General features: G+C 41.4%; 1 pseudogene; it reads left to right on the top strand.

Moving 5' to 3' along the window:
* Positions 1 to 3,247: 3,247 nt before the first annotated feature.
* LOC105551612 overlaps positions 3,248 to 20,867 on the top strand; it is a 29,432-nt pseudogene continuing 11,812 nt past the window's right edge.

Below are 20,867 nucleotides of genomic sequence, written 5' to 3'. Positions count from 1 at the left end.
CACATATACACCATGGAATACTATGCAGCCATAAAAAAGGATGAGTTCATGTCCTTTGCAGGGACATGGATGAAGCTGGAAACCATCATTCTAAGCAAACTATCACAAGGACAGAAAACCAAACACTGCATGTTCTCACTCATAGGTGGGAATTGAACACATGGACACAGGGTGGGGAACATTACACACAGGGGCCTGTCAAGGGGTTGGAGGCTGGGGGAGGGATAGCATTAGGAGAAATACCTAATGTAAATTACGAGTTAATGGGTGCAGCAAACCAACATGGCACACGTATACCTATGTATCAAACCTACACGTTGTGCCTATGTAACCTAGAACTGAAAGTATATACATAAAAAGATTTAAACATTTTAAAATCTGTAGTAGACAAGAGGAAAAAAAATCCAAGTGAAATTAAATTCTAGAAGATTAATGTTGCCAGTTATATTTTGATGACAACAATATACATAATGCAATTTTGTTAAATTATTGCTTTAAAATGCAAGTTGATGACCAACAATGGTACCATTTTAGCACAGGTAACTAACTACTTGCGTTTGAGTGTCCCTACAGGTAACCTGAATTGCAATAATGAAGAGGTGCTTAACTCATTAATGTTTTTTATAGTCTCTTAAATAACATTAAAATTGTCTTAAAGTCTCTAGTATATTTAACAATTATATAAAGAAAAAAAAAAAGAGTTGTTCATTCTGCCATTCACTAAATACCTGCTGACACCTTACTGGCCAAATGTGCCAGATGCAGGGATGTAAAGATACCCCATGTCTGCTTTCACAAAGCTTCGAAAGTAGTGATAAAGAGAAAGAGGGTGAAAAATATGTGAAAACATATCTTTGTGTTTTATTTGACAATTATCATTCTGTGTCAATTATTTGTCTGAATATTAGTTTACCCTCATTTCTTTAGCTGGAGTGAGAGGAATGGATTTTATCTTCTTATTCTTTTTATCTTCTTGGGACCTAGGAGAATGCCTTAATAAATACATGTGGAATCCACTGCAATGGATGAATAAATGTGTGTTATTTTCTAGAACAGAGGTCCCTACAAAGTATACTAGGAATATAAAGAAACATGTCATCTTCCTGATGGAGAATAGAAAGGAATATAAGGCAGGGGGGACATATGGTCCAGGCCTTGAAGGACTTGACACAATTGAAGAAGCTGATAAGAAGGAAGTTTGAGGAAAAGAATTAATAGTAGTTTTCAGATGAGAAAGTCAGGGAGTAGAAGTACATCACTTATGGTGGGTACTCTCTGAACATTTGCTTAATAAATACACAAATAGGTAAAAGAAAGAACCTGAAGGACCTGAAGATGATCTACTTTGTGGAGTTAGAAATGGAGGGAGTGAAGGGGTGGTGGCACAGCAGAAGGAACATGGGAAAAAGTGACAGCCACAAGTTGGCCGTTGCCATTGTTAACATTTTAAAGCAAAACAAGACAACAGCAACCACCCTCTCGACGCTGGAGGTACAGTATTGTATCCTCTTCTCTTAGCTTTGGGATAATGCCTATTGTATCTATCTGAGAACTTAATGATTCCATAATCTCTCATTAACGTGAACAATTTCATTCAAGAAGGTTTATGGGTAGAATGAAAAATAAGAAACCTAGCAGAGTGACATGCTTTTATTTTACTATCATGCATATAAAGGAAGACAAATATGCCAATAATACCCTTCTAATTCAATAGAAGAGTCTCACAAGAACTTGTGCTATTTAGAAAAAGAGACACATCAATGACTAACTTGTTCCCTGGGCAAACTACCAAGTAAGACAATCAAAGCCACAGCTTTTCATAGGTTCTGTTTCCAGGAAGACAGCAGTTTCCAAAGTCTTCAGAGTCCGAGAAGACCAAGTTCTTCAATTTTTATATGTATGTGTATATATATATTTTTTTTTGAGACAGAGTCTCACTCTTTCACCCAGGCTGGAGTGCAGTGGCACAATCTCGGCTCACCGCAACCTCCGCCTCCCAGGTTCAAACGATTCTCCTGCCTCAGCCTCCCGAGTAGCCGGGATTACCACCATGTGCCACCACACCCGGCTAACTTTTGTATTTTCACAAAAATACAAAAGAGACAGAGTTTCGCCACGTCGTCCAGGCTGGCCTTGAACTCCTGACCTCAAGTGATCCACCCACCTTGACCTCCCAAAGTGCTGGGATTACAGATGTGAGCCACCATGCCCAGCTTCTCAAATTATATTTCTAAGGACACAGTTTATTAATAGAGACAACAAACTTAAAACTATTAGAAATTTTCACCTGCCTCTATATTGTACAGTAAAGTAAAATTGATATTCCCTAAAAGTTCCAAGTTGAGAGCAAATGTAAGCCTGTACAGCCCAATTTTTCCAGAAACAGAAACCAAGAAAGTAATAGGATTTTACCAAATACTAGTGAAAAAAAGAGCACGGTATTAATCTTCCACGTAAATAAGGTCACATGCAAACATGAGAAAACCCCCAAAGTCGCACTGTTTGTGTTTCTTTATGGAACCGTTCTCTAAGTAACATATCTGACACTCCAACCCCCTTCAATTCCCCCATTGCAATCCTGAGAAAAGCATTTCTCCTTCCACCACTACTGCCAGAGTAAGTGCCCTCTCCCCCCAGGCTCTCAGCCAGTGCAGCTTTACTTCTACGGCTGGTTTCCGCCCGGCTCATTTCTGCCTCTGGCCTTTTGTTCAGCTTTCCCTGCTTGGGGCAGCCACCCCATTCCCTTTAGTGCTTCCATGATTCTGAACTATTATAGAAATCACCTTTCATCTAGATTGTTTGCCTTTGAACCCTCTAGGCCTTGTTAAGGGACGGGTAGAGGTTGGAATGAGAGCAGAGGAGGCAAAACGTTCTGGTAGTCTGTTTTTCAGGACAAGCGCTCTGTCTCTGGAAATGGTAACAAGAGCCACGTTAAACAGAAGGGCTTGCTTTCGTGGATGTTTCTGTTATATATATGCATTTTTTTTTTTTTCAATTCGAGAGAAGAGGAAGTGTACTTCCCCTGGCACTCAGTCATGTTCAGGATGAGGAAGGCAGACAAACAGGGAACCTAGGTTTTATGTGAACTCGCCGATTGAGACTGACAATGCCTGGTACTTGGAAAGGACACCACTTTACCTTTACTGTGAGGACCGGGTCTCACTGTCACCCCAACCACTTGCCTTATAATATGGTTCCTGGAGGCTGGGGGACACGGGTAAGGAGTGGAGAGGTGTTTGGGGGAGGAATGCGGTTAGAAGTCTTCTGTGTGCTGGCAGGAAACCTGGGTCCCCCAGTTCCGGAGATCCTTGTTTACTATATACCAGACAGTGAGGCTGATGATGATCTGGAAGATGTTCCTTCAGAAGCCAGCAGCCAAAAGGGGTGGACAGAACCAGAGGCAGACGTAAGAAAAGGTGACCTGAGGGGCAGGAAGAGCAATGGAGTCATATAAATCACATACTGTCTTGTGCTGCTATTGCAATGTGCATCCATTCATTTATACATTCACTTTCTTTCAACCAACAGTTATTGAATGCCTGTGTATTCACATTATTGAATGTGAATTCAATGCATCTTTTTAAGGTGGTAGTTCTTTTTTTTTTTTTTGGTGGTGGTGGTTGTTTTTTGAGATGGAGTTTTGCTCTGTCGCCCTGGCTGGAGTGCAGTGGTGCAGTCTCGGCTCACTGAAAACTCCGCCTCCCAGGTTCAAGCAATTCTTCTCCTTCAGCCTCCTGAGTAGCTGGGATTACAGGTGTACACTACCACACCTGGCTAATTTTTTAAAACTTTATTTTATTTTTAGTAGAGACAGGGTTTCACCATGTTGGCCAGGCTGGTCTCAAACTCCTGACCACAACTGATCCTCCTGCCTCGGCCTCCCAAAGTGCTGGTACTACATGCGTGAGCCACCGTGCCTGGGCCTAAGGTGTTGGTTCTGTATCTAAGTTTAGAAGCATCTAAATTTTAAGTTTTATTGTTGTTGTTGTTGTTGCAGGAAAACATAGATCCTAGTGCCGAACATGAGGACAGGACAGACCAAAGGAGAAAGTAGGAGGAGGGGATCTTCTCTCTCAGCCGCATCCTCCTGGGCCTGGATGCTGGAGAGTCATGAGGTGCTTCAGAGTACTCTGGGTGAGGAGGGAAAGATGGTGCCCACCACATGGAGGCCAGCCTAGGTCTTGTATGAAACCTGTGAGGTATGAAGGAGTAATTTTTCTTTCCAAGCCATTTCTCTGCTTATTTCTCAGATCAGTGCCCTTTATGTTTGAACTTGGTGTGAATGACCATCTTAGTGATTCTTACTGCAATGACAATAGGGAGTTAAATGACATAAGATTCTTTTTTTGTGGTAAGGGATATAGAAATGTATCTGCATGTGGTCAATGTAGAATATTCCCAGCCAGAGGTGCAGTTTTCGGGATTCCTTCCACAGACACTGTGTGGAAACACACCTGTTAACCAATAAGGGGTGAAATTTCACCAGAATGAAGAAGCATCCTCTTTTCCCTTTTCACAGGGGTGGGGATGAGGTTAGGGATGGGGTTATACCTTCTTTGCTCTCCCAGCTGCTTCTATATTTCTTAGCCTGTATATGCCTAAAGTTAAGCCAAGACAAAGAGTCATAGACAGGTAGTTTATTTGCAAAATGATACTGGGGATCAGGAGTGAGGAATGAGAGAGTAAAGCAGGGGCAGAAAAGCCATTGCAAGCATGCTCTGTCAATAGAGGAGTGACCAACAAGCACGTGAAAGGCCTCAGTGTTACTAGTCATCAGAATTCAAATGAAAACCAAACGAGATACCTACTAGATGCCTATTAGAATGGCTGCATTAATAATACTGCAGTAACAAATGTTGGTGAGGGTGTGGAACAATCAGAGCTCTCATAAATTGTTGGTAGGGGTGTAAATTGGTACAACTGCTTTGGAAAGGTCTGGCACTTTCTTAAAAAACTAAACACACACCTTCTATGACCCAGCAATTTCATTCCTAGATATTTGCCCAGAGAAATGAAAATATGTGTATATAAACAGACTTGTTTAAGAATGTTCACAGCAGCATTATGTGTTACAGTCAGAAACTGGAAACAGGCCAGGCATGGTGGCTCACGCCTGTTATCCTAGCACTTTGAGAACCTCAGGTAGGAGGATTGCTTGAGGCCAGGAGTTTGAGACCAGCCTGGGGAATATAGCAAGACCCTGTCTTTAAAAAACAAACAAACAAACAAACAAACAAAAAAAACAAACATTAGCCAGCGTGGTGGCACACATCTGTAGTCCTAGCTACTCAGGAGGCTGAGGTGGGAGGATCACTTGAGTCCAGGAGTTCAAGGCTGTAGTGAGCCATGATCACCCAGCCTGGTGATAGAGTAAGACCTTGTTTCAAAAACAACAACAACAAAAACCAAAAACAAACAAACAAACAAAAACTGGAAACAGCCCATTGACAGAAGAATGGATAAACAAACTATGGTATGTCCATGCAATGGAGTATTGCCCAGCCATAAAAAGGAATATAGATATAATAATATGGGTAAATATTAAAGCATGCTGGGTGAAAAAAGCCTTACACAAAAAGAATATGGTATTTTCCTATTTAAAGTTCTAGAATAGGCAGAACTAATCTGCAATGAAGAAAAATCAAAACAGTGATCTGCGCAGATGTGGGCGTAGAAGTAGGAGTTGACAGAGAGCAGGCATGAGGGAATGTTCTTATACATCTTCAGAGGAGTTTGGGTTACACATGTCAATGTACTTTTCAAAACTTACTGAATGGTACACTTACAATTGTTCATTTTATTGAATATAAATTTTGCCTTAGAAGAAAAACATCGTAAATGAATACCGAAGTTTAGTTAATGGGATGCATGCTGAAGTGTTAAAGGTGAATTATACCGTTATCTGAAAAGTACTTTGAAATGCATTAAAAATAAAATAGATTAGTAGATGGATAGAACAATAGACAAATGGATATATATATGACAAAAGAAATAGAGTAAGATGTTAGTTGTACAATCTAGATAGGGATATATGGGTTTTGACTGTAGAATTCTTTCAACTTCTCTGCATGCTTGAACATTTTTATAATAAAAAGTGAGGTAAAAAGAAAAACACAGGATCACATTGGCTGCAACTGAGCAACTGCTGTACAAGCCTATCAGGACCTTTGAGGAGTTTTCTGAAGTCCACTTCAGAACCTAACACCTGAGTGGTAGAAGGGAAAACATTTATCTGTTGGCTTCTTTCTCCTTGTGTCAGTGCTTAAACCCCTCTTGCAGGTGCCCTGCATCTTAGAGAATTCCCAAGGTAGGGAGCTAGAGGTACACAGCATGCATGGACTGACGTGGGATGCTTCAGATTGCACCTGTGTGTAGCTGGTCAAAGCCTATGCAGAATCAAGAGTCAGATTACCCTCCAAACTTAGTGTCTTACAACAAACAAACAGCTATTCTCCATAATTCCTGTGGGTCAGAAATTCAGGAGTCACTTAGCTGGCTGATTCTAGCTCAGGGTCTGCCATGACATTATATTCAATATTTTAAGCCAGGGCTACATTTATCTGAAAACTTGATTGGGGTGAAAGATCCACTTTCAAAGTGGTGCACTACATGGCCCTTGGCAGGAGGCTCCAGTGTCCCTGCCACATGGGCCTTACAATAGGGGTGCTGAATGTCCTTATAACATGGCACATGGCATCCCCCAGAGTGAGTGATTATTGGCGGGGGGAAGTCACAATGTCTTTTATGACCTAGTCTTGGAAATCCCACACTGTCACTTCCACCACCTTTTATTACTTAGAAGTGAATCACTGGGCACATTCCACACTCCAGTAGAAGCGAATAAGACTTTCTCCTCCCCTCAACTCGCTTTTTTTTTTTGAGACAGAGTCTCGCTCTGTCGCCCAGGCTGGAGTGCAGTGATATGATCTCGGCTCACTGCAACCTTCACTTCCCGGGTTCAAGCAATTCTTCTGCCTCAGCCTCCCGAGTAGCTGGGACTACAGGCATGAGCCACCACACCTGGCTAATTTTTGTATTTTTAGTAGAGACAGGGTTTCACCGTATTGGCCAGACTGGTCTTGAACTACTGACCTCGTGATCCACCCACCTTAGCCTCCCAAAGTGCTGGGATTACAGGCGTGAGCTACCGCTTCCAGCCTAGGCTTCAGTTTTTGAAGGAAGGAACGTCAAAGAAGTTAAGAACATGTTTTGAAACCACAACAGATTTCCATTACGTTTCACCTTTGCCCTTCTTAGGACTTTTGTGCTCTACATTAAGTCCAATCTGCCCAGAGTCTTCTAGATTGTGGCTAGCTCCAAATCCTACAAAGACTAAATACAGGAAGGTTAATAGAACAACTTACATTCTCTGCTGATGCAATAGGTTCCAAGTCCATAAATAGTACTTGTCATCTCCATTTTCCACCATTTGCTCTAGATTTCCCTTAACCTCAGCCAATTCTTTGGCTGATGTAGGTTGCTTTCCTGATGTCTGACTCAAAACTTTATCTCTGAGGGGTCTGAGCCTTTAGTTGACCTTGTAAAGTCATGATCACTGCGATTGCCCATCCGCCATCACCAGTCATGGAATCATCAATAGGTGTCCCTGTGAATCTTCTATGTCCGAGACACAGTCCTTCCTGCACACATAAGGTAACAACAGCCTTAGCTCCTCATGGTAATCAGAGTCGATTACTCTTTTCAGCATAGGAACACTTCTTTTTTCTTGCTGGTCTACTGCCATGAGGAACCCCAAATTCAAAAGCAATAATCACACTTTAAGGTGAATGGAAGTGCTGTCATTTCTTGGTGCACACATTCACCTACCTGAAGGTGGGACAATTAATTCAGCAGGACCTAAGCTCATTTGATGGGAATTGCACAACATTTTTAAGTGGATCATAAGAAGTGATGGTGAGGGGGGCAATCCTACTTCTACCTCATGTTTCCTGGACCAATGTTGCTAGACATTGGGTACATAGCACCATGTATCAGCTATTGTTTTAGCACATATATACAATATTCTGGAGGACAGTGTAATTACCGACAGGTCGTTCTACCTGAACCTGAGCTGGCACTGAAAATCCTTTTCAAGAACTTCTGCTTTCAATCACGAAGGAGTAAGCCAGCATGTGGTTACATTTTGAAAGTAAGCAACTAGAAAACTAAACAAAATGTAGGAAAAAATTATTTTAAGACATTGGATAAAAGTCCAATGAGATTATGATCCCCATGAAAAGGAGGGGGCAAAATACACCCTCATGTAGGCTTTCTTCCTGTAGGTAGCTCCAGGATTGTAATTCAGGGAGATGAAATGGTACAGAATGTGGTCATTTCCACTGAATTAAACAGAGATTATAGTTCAAGAAGACCAAGGTAGCTATGATTTATAAGGCAGAGAACCTGTCTAAGTCCATTTTCTGTTGTTATAGCCAAGTACCTGAGACTACGTAGTTTATAATGAAGAGAAATCTATTTCTCACAGTTCTGAAGGCTAAAAGTCCAAGATTGAGAGGGTGCATTTGGTGAGGGCCTTCCTATTGGTAGGGACTCTCTGCAGAGTCCCAAGGTGGTATAGGGCATAGAGAGGGAGCTAAGCATGCTAGCTTAGGTTTCTTTCTCCTCTATGAAGCCACTCACATCCCACACTCATGACCTTATCTCTTTTGAATGACCTCCAAAGATGCTGCTTCTCAAAATACTATAGTTGAATTTCCCACGCTCTTAATATTGTTACAGTGGGAATTAAGTTTCAACATGAGTTTCAGAGAGGACAAACATTCAAACCATAGCATTGCTTGAGAGGAGAGCTCTCAAGAAATCTCTGGCTGGGTGCAGTGGCTCACACCTGTAATCCCAGCACTTTGGGAGGCTGAGGTGGATGGATTGCTTGAGCCCAGGAATTTGAGACCAGCCTGAGTAACATGGCAACATCCTGTCTCTACAAAAAATACAAAAAATTAGCTGGGTGTGGTGGTGCACACCTGTGGTCCCAGCTACTTGGGAGGTTGACTCTTTGCCTGAACACCAAACTAGTCAGGAATAGAATGAAATCCCATAGGGCTGGACAAGAACAACTTTCAAGGAAAGAATAATTCTGTGTAAGCTGTAAGACAAATAACCAATAACCAGGGTTCACACAGAGCTGGGAATCATTTGAGTTCCCTCTAGTCAGAGTAAAGGGACCTTGGTGAATACACATGACATTCAGTAAAAATCCTGGAAAGGCAACAGTTTGAAGTGGGGCTAAATTATTTCTCAAACAAATGCTACTCTAGAAAACACTAAAGGATCCTAGAACATACCTCAAAAGGATCAAACTAATCTTCAAGTAAAAACCCAACAGAAAAGATTCAACACTCTTCTAAGAAATATAAAATTTCAGCACCCAACAATGTAAACTTCACAATATCTAGAATCCAATCTGAAATTAATAGACATATGAAGAAAAAGAAAATATGAAGAATAGTCAAGAGAAAAATTAGTCACAAGACTCAGTCCCAGAAACAGCAGAGACTATGGGATTATCAGACAAGAAGGTTAATATCGCTATTGGAAATATGTTGGCTAGGCCTGGTGGTTCACACCTGTAATCCCAGTGCTTTGGGAGGCTGAGGTGGGTGGATTGCTTGAGCCCAGCAGCTCGAGACCATCCTGGGCAACGTGAAAATCCATCACTACACAAAATACAAAAAATTATTCAGGTGTGGTGGTATACACCTGTATCCCAGTTACTTGGGAGGCTGAGATGGGAGGATCACCTGAGCTCAGGAGGTTGAGGCTGTAGTGAGCTGAGATTGTGCCACTCACTCCAGCCTGGGCGACAGAGTGAGACACTGTCTTAAAAAAAGAAAGAAAGAAAGAAAGAAATATGTTTCTTGTATAAAGAGACGAAAGAACGTGAAAGTTATAAGAAATAAAAGATTTATAAGGGACTAAACTGAAGCTTTTAGCGATAAATATATGACACCCAAAATTGAAAACTCACTGGATAGATATAATAGCAGGTGAGACATTGTAGAAGAAAAGAACAGTGAACATAATGACACAGGAAAAGAAACTGCCCAAAGTGAAGCACAGAGAAAAGATGGAGAAACGGCACATCAGTGAGCTGGGGAACAATATCATATGTGCATTTGAAGTAAAAGAAGGAAAGGAAAAAGAGGAGGGATAAAAATGTTTAAAGAATTAATAGAAAAAGAAATCTAAATTCTTCACACCTGTTAGGATTTTTGTGTTGTTTTGTTTTGCTTTTGAGCAAAAAGACACAGGGTCTTGCTCTGTCACCCAGTCTGAAATGCAGTGGCACTCACAGCTCACTGTCTTGAAGATTCAGACAGGGTCTTGCTCTGTCACCCAGGTCTTGCTCTGTCAGGGGTCTTGCTCTGTCACCCAGGTTGGAATGCAGTGGCACGCATAGCTCACTGCAGCCTCAAACTCCTGGGCTGGCTTCAGTGATTCTTCCGCTTCAGTCTCTGGGGTAGCTGGGACTACAGGCATGCACCACCATGCCAGCTAAATTCTTTTATTTTAATGTTTTTGTAGAGACACACTCTTTCTATGTTGTCCAGGCTGGTCTCCAACTCCTGGCCTCAAATGATTCTTCCGCCTTGGCCTCCCAAAGTGCTGAGATTACAAGGGTGAGCTACCATGCACCACTGTTTTTTTAAAAAGGAAAATATCAGTTGTTGGAAAGAATGTAGAGAAATTGGAACTCCTGTGCATTGCTGGTGGGAATATAAAATTGTGCAGCTGCAATGGAAAGCAGTTTGGTGGTTCTTCAAAAAGTTAAACAGAGAATTACCATATGATTTAGCAATTCCACTCCTAAGTATATGCCCCAAAGAATTAAAGAATTAAAAGCAGAGACTCAAATAGATACTTGTACACCAATGTCCATGGAAGTGTTAATTTGCAAAAGCCAAAAGGCATAAACAATTCAAATGTCAAAACAGACAAGTGGATGTATATACATACAATGGAATATTATTCATCATTTTAAAGGAAAGATATTTGGATATCTCCTACATCATCCTTTCAAGGATGAACTTTGAAAACATTATGCTAACTAAACTAAGCACAAAAGGAAAAATATTGTATGATTCCATTCATATGAAGTACTTAGAACACACAAATTCATGAAAACAGAAAGTAAAATAGAGGTTGCCAGGGTCTGGGGGAATAGTAGATTGGGAAGTTATTGTTTAATGCGAACAGTTTCAGTTTAGGGTGATAAAAACGTTCTGGAGATGGATGGTGGGAATGGTTACATGACAGTGAGAGTACACTTAGTGCCACTCAACTGTACACTTAAAATGGCAGGTTGTATGTTCTGTATATTTTACCACAATAAAATTAAATCTCTTAAAAGTTAGTTACTGCCGGGCTCAGTGCCTCATGCCTGTAATCCTAGCACTTTGGGAGGCCGAGGTGGGTGGATCATGCGGTCAGGAGATCGAGACCATTCTAGCTAACACGGTAAAACCCCATCTCTACTAAAACTACAAAAAATTAGCTGGGCATGGTGGCACACGCCTTTAGTCCCAGCTACTCAGGAGGCTGAGGCAGGAGAATAGCTTGAACCTGGGAGGTGGAGGCTGCAGGGAACTGAGATTGTGCCACTGCACTCGAGCTTGGGAGACAGAGAGAGACTCCTTCTCAGAAAAACAAAAACAAAAAACCTTAGTTACTATTGTTCAAGAATAAATTGTGCCTTATTTGCCAATTTATGTCATTTGAGGAGGATGACAAAAATTGAAGAGCTTGATGGAATTCAGTTTTGTAAAGTGGCATCTATGTGTGTTTCCTACCAAGTTTATATTTTTTGAGACAGTGTCTCGCTCTGTCACCCAGGCCGGAGTGCAGTGGCATAATCACAGCTCACTGCAACCTTAATCTCCTGGGCTCAGGTGATTCTCCCACCTCAGCCTCCCGAGTAGCTAGGACTACAGGTGTGTGCCGCCACGCCTGGCTCTTTTAAAATTTGTTGACAGGGACTCTCCATGTTACCTAGGTGGTATTGAATTCCGGAGCTTGAGCAATCCTACCCACCTTGGCCTCCAAAAATGTTGGGATTACAGGCGTGAGCCATAGCACCTGGCCCTACAAACTTTTAAATACATAAATGCTTGTAGAAATTTAATTACATTTTGCCTCTGTGAATTCCTGATGAAAACTTTCTGAAATCTGTCATAACTACATAATCAAAAGAAAAAATAAGTATCTTTAATATTTTCACATCCCTGAGGTTTCTGACTCCTTCCTTAATGCTATGGCAAGCTCCAGTCCAGGCAAGTTCCAGCCTCTGGACTTTATTTATTATAGGCCACTATTTTGTCCAAGCCTCAAGAAATCACTCTTGCAGTGTATTGCTACTGGTATCCTTGCCAGGACACTGAGTTTAAATCAAGGAAGGGTGCTCCCAGGTCAATAAATTCACTGTTATCCAGCTTTCTATTCCACTCACCCACCCGAGTCCAACATCCTCAAGATCCACTTTCACAAGCTTATCCAGGTTCCTGCCTATATACATTACCCAGGTGAATGGTTTGGCTCTGTGTCCCCACCCAAATCTCATCTCGAATTGTAATCCCCATGTGCTGAGGGTGGGGCCTGTAATCCCCACGTGTTGAGGGAGGGAGGTGATTGGATCATGAGGGAGGTTTCCCCCATGTTGTTCTTGTGATGAGTGGGTTCTCATGAGATCTGATGATTTTATAAGCATTAGCATTTCCCCTGCTTACACTTCTCGCTCCCGCCACCCTGTGAAGAAGGATTTGCTTCCTCTTTGCTTTCCACCACGATTGTAAGTTTCCTGAGGCCCCTCCAGCTATGCAGAACTGTGAGTTAAACCTTTTTCCTTTATAAATTACCCAGTCTTAGGTATTTCTTTATAGCAGTGTGAGAACAGTGTAATATACCAGGTCCTTCAGTTTCTTTAGTAAACTATTTCCTACTGCAGCAGGGATACATTTCCCCACCTGCTTGAGCCAAAACCGACTCCAGTTATCATGGACCCAGTGAATTGGAGATGGAAGGAGACCTTGAGGAAGACAGACATCACTTTGCACAGCAAGATTCAGATGAGGTATTTTCAGGATCTCCTGGCGTGATGAGGCTGATGTCCCCAGCAAGGAGAAGGCTGACTTTGCTCTCCTAGAGGATGAAAATTAATCTAGTGACTCAATATTCTCAGACTTGTCTGTCCTATCCCAGCTCTTAAGATCTTAAGCTTTTCCTATCAGGGTTCTAACTTTGAAATAGGAAACCTGTGAAGGCTTGTCGTTCTGTCTCCTCTATGACTCTGTCACCTGTTGTCTTAATCTTCAAGACAGTATTCCCTGTGCCTGCAGGAGATCAAATTCTTTTAACCATTGCTCTATTCACTGTGGGCTTGAGTTGATAGTTGGCTAACATGACCCTGTCATTTTCTTATTTTGAGACTTTCAAAGCAGTTAACAAAAGCCAATGAACTCCACATTCCTTTACAATTATCATTGCCTCCATATTGTTCAAGTACCATAGCTACCACTTGACCCAGAGCCTCTCCCTTCCACCTGTACCTCATCCCAATCCACCACAGATGACAGCCTTAATTGTGTTGCCACTGGATCTGCACTTACCACTCAAGCTGTGACGGAAATGATGAGAAAAACATTCTTCTCTTGCAGTGACCATCTGGCTACTTGCAAAGTATGGTTAGAATTCTAGATTCCTTTGAAGTCTTGGTAAAGATCTCCCAAGGGCTGGCTGATGGGGACATGGGGATTCTTAATCCTCTTCACCTACAACATCCCATCCAAAGGGAGCCTCAAAAGTAGTAATTGCCCACCTTATGGGTTGTACATGCATTACTGCCAAGCAGCTTTCCACAGGCATCACAGACTTTGGTGTCAGACAAGCCTTGGAGCAAAAGCTACAGGTCCAGTGTTTGGACTGAGGCAAGGTCAGGTTATGCCTATGTGGAACTGCTTGCCTACACTAGTGACTGGGGTAGGTGGCCGGTCCAAAAGGATAGGAAATGGTGCTCAAGAGTTCTGGTCCCCTGGAGGCCCTGCCTGGAGCCAAGTGTCAGCACACAAAACATCATCAGCTCATTCTGGAGCATTCACTTTAACCCAAGTATTAATAAATAAATTGGAAGTCAATTCATAGATGCATTGGACCAGAATGAAGTCAAAGTCTATTAGCCTAATCAATGTCCTGGCTACCCTTTTGTCTGTGTGGTTGTACGGGGTTTGGTTTGAGTCTGAGGACCATGATCACAGTCCATTTCTCAGGAGACTGAACAAGAAACCAGGCTTAAGATTCCCAAACTTATTAACATCCTTCCCTTTACCCAGATATTAGCCTGATGACAATTTCATTCATCAACCTAGCTTTGAACGTAGTTTTCAGTGTCCAAATTCTTTCTGGATAGTTTATTTGTGTGTTCAGTTATTAGGTCTGTCATCTTTTATATGATCTACTGTGTCCACATAAAAAATTACCAACATTTTCCCAACCAGTTTAGTAATGAAGGTACCATCTAATTTAAAAAAAAAAACTTCAGTGTGGGGAAAAGGAGGACAGATGCAATTATTAGACTGTCATCATGGGTCTCTACTTGTTTTAAAAAGTTATGGTTACCTGAGGATTTTTTCAAAATATTTTATTATGAAAAATTTTAAACATCCACAAAGTAGGAAGAATAAAATAATAAATCCCCATGTACCCATCAGCCAGCCCTTGGGAGATCTTTACTAAGACTCCAAAGGAATCTAGAATTCTAAGCATACTTTGCAGGTAGCCAGGATGGTCACTGTAAGAGAAGAACGTTTTTTTTCTCATCATTCCCATCACGTCTTGAATGAGTGATCACATTTCTACCTTGGAAACGGATTACTTCCCCTCTGGTGGGTTTATTTGCTCAGGTTCCCTTTAACCAGAGGGTATCAGGGCTGGGGCCAGACATGAGGCAAAATCTAGCTGTGCCCACCGGAGGGAGCAGTGTCCTCCTGTTTCACAGTAATTTGCTATGGATTGGCGCGGCTACTTGTCAGAGTTTTATTTAGCTCTGTTCTTCTCCTTCTGTTGGAATATCATTCATTTTTCTTGGACTGTGGGATATGGTCCATGACCTTCACACTAGCTCTGTCATTACTGTCTGTAGTGTTTCGCAGTAAATGAATTGGTATAACGTCACCCACCCTACCTCTACACTGTTTGACTCTCACATTTCCATCAGTCTAGGCTGCTCACTGTTTTCCATCTCAGTTCTGGGAAACCAGAAAAAAATTGGTTTGAAATTGAATCTTTAAAGTATGTTTTTCTAATGAAACTCCTAGATGGCCTTGATTGCGTTTCCAGATCTCCTCTCATCTCGCTTCTGTTTTCACACAGAGATGCAGTTGTTTTTCATAGTCTGGAGCATAGGAAAAATGTGGACTGCACTCTATGCTGATCAGAACCTATATAGACCTCTGGGTTTTATTTTGGGCACTGCATTTGAAAGGATATAATGGCAAACTGGAGTGGGGCGGAGGTGAGGGAGGGGAACTAACAGATAGGTCTGAGCAATATGTGATGAACAATTAACCATGTAGAAAAGAAGACCCAGGGGAGGCAGAGTAGCTCCTGTAAAAGTTGTGTTGAAATATAGCTATGACCGGTGTGGGGAAGTTAGAGAAAGCAAATTTCAGCTTTTTATAAGGTTAGATCAGAAATATCCGATAGTTAAACTAGACTGACCCATAAAGAAGTGAATTCTCCTTCCTAGGAGTCAGATAAATGCCAGGTAACATCTCTCAGGAATATACTTCGTGGGGGGAGCATTCTCCGTAATAGAAAACACGTCTAGAACACTTAGTTTCTTCCAAGTACTCTTCTAAGCACCTTTCCTTTATTATTTATTTAACCCTCATGACAACCTTGTGAAATAGGCATTTCAGATCCACAGCTTTTATCTGAAAACCTTAGGACCAAAATTCTTAATTTTCTGGATTTTAGAAAGGTATATGGCACATACACCTTATGATGGAAAACACCCCCATGGGACTGTTCTCCATAATCAAATACATTAATATTTATACAGTGACGCATGTGAATTTTTGCATTAAATGGAATACTTTTACATGAGTTGGGTTACATTTTGTTGCCAAATGAGTTCAAATCATCTCTTCCCACCAAAAAATTTTGAAATTATTTTAGATTTTTGCATTCTGAATTGTAGAAAAGAGATTATGGACGCATATTGCTATTCCCAGTTTACTCATGAAGAAACTGAGGCAGAGAGATTAAGTAGCTTGCTCGAAGTCATACGGCTTCCACCCAGGCAGGAACCGGGTTTGAACCCTGCTCTTAAGCACTGTGTGGACTGCCTCTCCCTGCGCTCTGCCTCCTCTCTTTGAGGGGTTGGGCTTAGTTACCTGAAACGTCTCTAATCTTGAGCCTTCGATTCCCTGATCTCTGACTTCAGCCAGCCTCACACTGGTTCCAGAGCGATACTCAGAGCTGTTCTCAGATACCAGACTGGAATAAATGAGAGACATCTGGAGAAAGGAGACCTGTTCCTATCCCAACAGGACTGTGTTTCACAGGAGGCATTTTAGTGTTGTTGTTCCCCAGTGGCTAGGCAAAGGCAGACAAAGAGAACATTGTGTATCATCATAATTTGTCTTCAATGACCTTTCTTTTTGTGTCATTCACCACCACCTGTTCCTCAAAACACCACCACGTGAACCCCAAGCCCAGTGGCTCAGGCTTGCCCTTCTTCTACCCACGTTCCAGGATGGATTTTTCCAGGAGCAGGACTAACGACTCTTAACTTTTCTTCTACCATCTAGAGATGGATTATAAGGCACCCAAGAAAATGGGTTTGGACATTCACATACTTGAGTTTAAGTCCAGATGTGCAAACTTGGGCAAAGCCATTTAACCTCATTCATCAGCTTGTCAAATAGGACAGATAATACTTACCCGGGATGAATTCAAGTTTTGGTGAGCCTGACATTTTCACTATTTGGTGGAGCCTTCTTTAAGCAAAAGAATAAAAATTTTTGATATGAATTGGGTACAAAAGTGTATGTTTATTTAGAAAATGTTCACATAAGGGGAAAGATGATGCTTTAGGAGTTGAAGTGATCTTAACAAAAGGCTTTTTTTTTGGGTATAATTTACAAAATTATATGACCATTTAAACATATTGATAGGGCCCCTTTCCAGAGTTAGAAAGGGGTCCATTCAGCAAACAGTACTGCAACTTAGAATTCATTAACAGCAAGGTAAATTTGCTTCTGTATCAAACTCACAGAGTTGTGAGAATTGAATCACAAGATTAAATATATGCAAATATGTTTTGTAATCATCAAACACTGTGCATAATTATTTTGATGCCTACAACTAAGCAAAAATATTTATACCTAGAACAACGCAAAAATATTTATTCAATAAATGATAAAATAGATGAAATTTGCTCTCACCAAAGTAGTATACAAGCTAATTGTATTACATTTCCCTAGGCCTGAAAAAATTTATCAGAGTAACATATGTACATATTTTTACACAACAGTCCAATATTGGTAAAAGATTTGCAACCAAATATAACAAACCCATGTCCCAACCCTCATATTTTCTAATTCTACTTTCCAGACTCAATACATTTCCTCCATATTGCTAAGTATTATGTGCTATATTGTTTTTCCTGATTTATCAACCTTGAGTATTGTCTGGTGACTTTCTATTATGGTATTATTCACTTTCTTCTTCCCATTCTCTCACTATGGTTATAGGACAGTTCTTCTTACAATATGAAATGTTGTTTATGGCTGAACAAAATAGTGGACTATGATTTTACTTCCTTCCACATACTTCTAAATAATTGTGTTATTTTTCATTTGCTTAGTTTTCCATTGTACCTATACTTGGGTTTTTCCACTGTCTACAATAGCATTTTAGATATCTTTCTACCCAGTCAAATTCCCTACACTGCAGAGAGCCATGGAGCCCTCTATCCCTCTGCTCCAGACTAGTCTTGCTGTTTTCTGTGCAACAATATGGAACTTCATGTGCTATCATGCTGGAAATTTCCATCATCTCTCTCCTAAATTGGACGTCCTATGTTTTCTATCTTCTCTGTTTTGGCTGCATCTTTTTGGTGGCTCTTATTCTCCAGTAGCTTCTAAGGAAAGGTCTATGGGAGGTACATTAACTGAGACTCTACACGTGCATGTCTCAAAATATCTTTATTTTAGCCTTATAATTGACTGATAGTTTAGACGGATATGGAATTCCAGGTTTAAAACAGTTTCACTCGAAATTTGGAAGGCATTTCATTGTCTTCTAGCTTCTGATATTGCTCTAGAGAGGTTCTGCCATTCTCATTCACAATCCTTTGTATCTGATGACTTTTCCTCTTCGGAGGTGACCTATGATTCCACAATAACATGTGGTAGGTTAGATTATTATTCAAAATACTCACTTTTCTCCCTCCCCTGACTTACTTTGGCTAGTGGGATATTAGCAAGTATGTTGCAAGCAGGGGCTTGAAAAACACTTGTGTGGTTGGGCTTGTTTTCTTAGGCTTATGCCATCAGAAGCACAGAACAGGCTGATGACTAGCCCACTGGTTCTAGGAGGAGGATGAGTAACACATGGAGCAAAGCCAAACTCTCCTAGCCAAGCTCAGCCTGAATCAGCAGAGCTGCACAGTGGAGCCCAGCTTGGATCTGCCAACACTCAGCTGATTCATAGATCAATGACAATAAACGACTGTTATTTTAAGCCACTGAATTTTTGGATGTTTGTCATATAACATTTTGTGGCAATAGCTTTTGGTATCAGAAATTAGTATCTAATTGGTATTAGAAATTGGTATTTGTAGTGGGGTATAGGCACAAGAACACAAAAAAATAAGTGGCATTGGTTTGGAGACTGAATGATGGGCACAAGAAAACAGTTATAGGAGGCTGGAAAGAAAATGTTAATCTGTGTTTTGCAGGGATGAGACATTTTCTAAAACTGTCACCTTTGGTAACTTGGAAGTTAGCATATGTACCTAAAAATATTTGGATTTGTGCTGAGAAGTCTTCAGGCACAATGATAAAAGTGTGAGCTAGTTGTATTTAGCTGCATATAATAGGTACTAGAGATGAGTTCAGAAAAGAACCAGCCAGGTTTCAAGGAACATGTAGGTGGAATACAGAGAGCCCAAGAATTCTGGGACTTGCTGAGTTGGAAAATAAACTTTTACATCTCCAATGTAGTTGGCAAGTCAGCTACATTGGGCCTTCTGTCCTGGAAGGTTCCACAGTTCATCCTCACAGGGTTAGATACGTCTCCTGGCTTTAGATTTGCCTTTCCTCGCCACAAAGCTTCAGCAAGCCCCACTACCTGGGGCTGATCTGTAGTCTTGGAAGCACGCACAGCATAATATTGACCAGAGGATCACTTCATAGCAGAGGAGGCTTGGGAATAGGACAATAACCATGGGATCCACTGGTCATATCAGATACTACATCATCTAGATGGAGCCAGCCTCATAAAGCATTGAAATGGTTACTAAAAGCATAGCTGAAGCTCCAGCTGGAGGCAATGCTCTGAAAGGACAGGGTACCATCCTGCAGGATGCACTGTATACACTAAACTGGGGTTCTCCATATGGTGCTGTGTCCTCAACAGGAAGAATACATAGGTCTGAGAACCAAGGAGTGGAAGCAGGAGTGGACCCACTTATCATTTCCAAAGACATCCTGGGGAACTTTGTGCTTCTTGTCTCTACAACTCTGGGCTCTCTGAGATTAGAGGTCTTGGTCCTCAAATGTAGTGTAGCTTGGCAGGAGACACAGCAAGTGTCCCATTGAACTATATACTATGGCTTCCACCAGGGCATTTTGGACTCTTTCTATGAAGAGACCAGCAGGTGAAAAGAAGAGATCATTGACTTTCACCGGCAGGAAGAGATGAGGCTGCCTGTATACAATGGGAGAGGGAGGAAGGAATGTGTATGGATCCCAGGTGATGCCTGTGGTCAAGTTTTTCTGTTGTCTTGCCCTATCTTGACTAGCCGTGGGCAACAAATTCCTCCTGACAAGGGTGTGTTTGCCAACAGCTAAGACCTTCTGGAATAAAGATAATAAAGATAATAAAGAGGGGGAATTTAGATTGGATAGTGCAGGTAGGAGAAGATGACTATGGGTTGCCATCTCAAGACAAATGGTGGCACTAGGGACTATATTCCTCCCATTAACTTCTCTCTTCTAAGTATTTCCTCAAGAAGAGGGCCCCCAGGAGCCATGGGAAACTGGATCTGTGGAGGACAAGAAATAGACTGTGGCAGTCCTAGAGGTACACTGCTTAGATGTCCTTTTAAGATAGTTGGCCATGGAAAGCATAGCTGAGTGACAGCTACATAGAGGCCATACTTCCCTTTGACTGCTCCCAGCTGATCACCGAATAAGATGAGGATAGTAGAGCCACTTGTGCCTACCTGATGTGAGGCTACTCTAATGAACAGACCTTACCTCAGACACTAACTCTCCTTTGTTCTGGCTGGACACAGTATCACAGTTTCTCAGAACTGTGCTGTGGCCTGAAGCTTTTCCTAGGCGGGACTGTCTTTCCTCTCTTCTTTCACAGGTAGCAGACCTGCATTACATTCTTCTGCTCTCCATTCCTTTACCTTCACAGGCGTTTCTCCCAATAAATCTCTTGACTACCTAATCTCATCTTGACATCTCAGAGGATCCAACGTGACATAAATGCCACAGCATTTCTATTGGAAATAATAGTATGACTTAGCATGATTTGAATTCATTGTGCTGGACACTTGGGAGACCCTTTTAGTTGAGGGAGTGAAGACTTTCAGCCAGAGGAATTTTTTTTTTTTTTTT

This window comes from Mandrillus leucophaeus, unplaced genomic scaffold (genome assembly GCF_000951045.1).
Source record: "Mandrillus leucophaeus isolate KB7577 unplaced genomic scaffold, Mleu.le_1.0 Scaffold114, whole genome shotgun sequence".
Lineage (NCBI taxonomy): Eukaryota > Metazoa > Chordata > Mammalia > Primates > Cercopithecidae > Mandrillus > Mandrillus leucophaeus.
This window is presented reverse-complemented; position numbering and strand designations above follow the sequence as displayed.